Source organism: Oncorhynchus nerka, linkage group LG12 (assembly GCF_034236695.1).
Source record: "Oncorhynchus nerka isolate Pitt River linkage group LG12, Oner_Uvic_2.0, whole genome shotgun sequence".
Taxonomy (NCBI): domain Eukaryota; kingdom Metazoa; phylum Chordata; class Actinopteri; order Salmoniformes; family Salmonidae; genus Oncorhynchus; species Oncorhynchus nerka.
The window spans coordinates 12,266,474-12,269,068 of NC_088407.1; positions in this window are offsets into that span (position 1 = coordinate 12,266,474).

Here is a 2,595-nt window from a genome sequence, read left to right on the forward strand (position 1 = left end):
TAGAGAAAACAGGGGGAGAGAGAGAGAACAGGGGGAGAGAGAGAGAACAGGGAGAGAGAGAGAGAGAGAGAACAGGGGGGAGAGCTAGAGAGAACAGGGGGAGAGAGAGAGAGAGAGAGAGAGAGAGAGAGAGAGAGAGAGAGAGAGAGAGAGAACAGGGGGAGAGAGAGAGAACAGGGGGAGAGAGAGAGAGAGAGAACAGGGGATAACTAGAGAGAACGGAGAGAGAGAGAACAGGGGGAGAGAGAGAGAACAGGGGGAGAGAGAGAGAGAGAGAGACAGAGAGAACAGGGGATAACTAGAGAGAACAGGGGGGAGAGAGAGAACAGGGGGAGAGAGAGAGAGAGAACAGGGGATAACTAGAGAGAACAGGGGGAGAGAGAGAGAACAGGGGGGGAGAGAGAGAGAGAGAACAGGGGATAACTAGAGAGAACAGGGGGAGAGAGAGAGAACAGTGGGGAGAGAGAGAGAACAGGGGAGAGAGAGAGAGAGAGAGAGAGAGAGAGAGAGAGAGAGAGAGAGAGAACAGGGGATAACTAGAGAGAACAGGGGGAGAGAGAGAGAACAGGGGGAGAGAGAGAGAGAGAGAGAACAGGGGATAACTAGAGAGAACAGGGGGAGAGAGAGAGAACAGGGGGAGAGAGAGAGAGAGAGAACAGGGGATAACTAGAGAGAACAGGGGGAGAGAGAGAGAGAACAGGGGGAGAGAGAGAGAACAGGGGAGAGAGAGAGAGAGAACAGGGGATAACTAGAGAGAACAGGGGGAGAGAGAACAGGGGGGGGAGAGAGAGAGAGAGAGAGAGAGAGAGAGAGAACAGGGGATAACTAGAGAGAACAGGGGGAGAGAGAGAGAGAACAGGGATAACTAGAGAGAACAGGGGAGAGAGAGAGAGAGAGAGAACAGGGGATAACTAGAGAGAACAGGGGGTAGAGAGAGAGAGAACAGGGGGGTAGAGAGAACAGGGGGTAGAGAGAGAACAGGGGGTAGAGAGATCTAAGGAGAGGAGATAGAGATCTAAGGAGAGGAGATAGAGAGAACAGGGGGTAGAGAGATCTAAGGAGAGGAGATATAGAACAGGGGATAACTAGAGAGAAACAGGGGGGTAGAGAGAGAGAGAACAGGGGGGTAGAGAGAGAACAGGGGGGTAGAGAGATCTAAGGAGAGGAGAGAGAGATCTAAGGAGAGGAGAGAAGGAGGGAAAGAGGAAAGCTTGACGGGGGAGGAGAAAGACAGAACAGATACAGTGGGTGAGTTTTGGAGCGAGGAGAGAAAGAGGAGGGCGGACAGGACATAGAGAGGAGAAGAGCACAGGGAAGGAGGGGGAGGGGACAGAAGAGCACATGTATAGTGGGTGAGTGGAGGAAGGAGAGAGGGAAGGAGAGAGGGAAGGAGAGGAAAGAGGAGCGTTAAACATGGATAGAGGAGAAGAGAGAGGAGAAGAGAGAGGAGTGAGTCAGGAGCGAGAAAAGAGAGGGAGGAGGTAGAGAGGAAGGGATGAGATAACGGGAAGGAGGAAAGATGGAAAGAAGGAAGGATAGGAAATGAGAAAGAACAAGACAGAGAGGAATGAGAGAATGGAGAGAGAAGAAACGACAAAACAGATAGAGTGAGAACATAGAGGCTGGAGCAGAGAAGAGAGGGGAGGGAGAAAGAGGAGAGACAGAGAGAGGATGTGCCACAAGTGTTGCTGTATGACAGAGCATGGCCTCCATGTTTGCTTGTGAGACAGACATGCAGACAGAATAGCAATGGATTAAGACATGTCCATCAGTGTGTGTGGGTGTGTGTCAAATTTGAAATCCATCGTTTTCCACATTGTGTACACACACACACACACACACACACACACACACACACACACACACACACACACACACACACGGCCCCCCTTTTCCTATCCATGCATACATCGTTCAGAGCAGCAAATCTGCCCGAGCGCAGCACAGAGATGCACAGCTGACGAATCACTCCGCGCAAGTAGTTCCCAATTTATGTGATTGTACGATAGCAGGTACACTTGATTTTTGTTGTTGTAAACATTTCAATTTCAGACATCTACTATTCCAGTATACAATGTAGGGTTGGATTAAATCGAGCACTGTATTTGTGGGCCAACATTTTAAAGAAAATTATGATCTGTCTCTACATCAACGATTGATTGAGACGTAAATGCATCTAAATTGGACCAAATAACACATTCGAGGCAACAGCAAGCATGTGTATTTGCCCCACGACAAGCCATCTTTTGTATGTCTGTCCAACTTGCACAGGGGACTACTTTTCTGCTATTGAAGTTAGTTAGGGAGAGGCGAGGAGCAATCCAACGGTTGCGGATGTACACCTCTCCCCTCCGAGGCCTGGTTAGGTTCTCCCGGCACACTCTCCGCTTCTCTACGTGCAAGCTGTTTTATTGAATACGCGAAGACCCACTTTGGCATCAAATGAATGAAAATTAAGCCGTTTTGAAGGTGAAGTTTATTTTAATTTTAATTTTCTTAGTTAAGCGGCCTATTAGCTGCGGAGAAAGCCGTAGCTAAGTTTTGAATGAGAGAAAAACGCCCGAGGACCACAAAATAAGCAGGTGAGCTACTGAA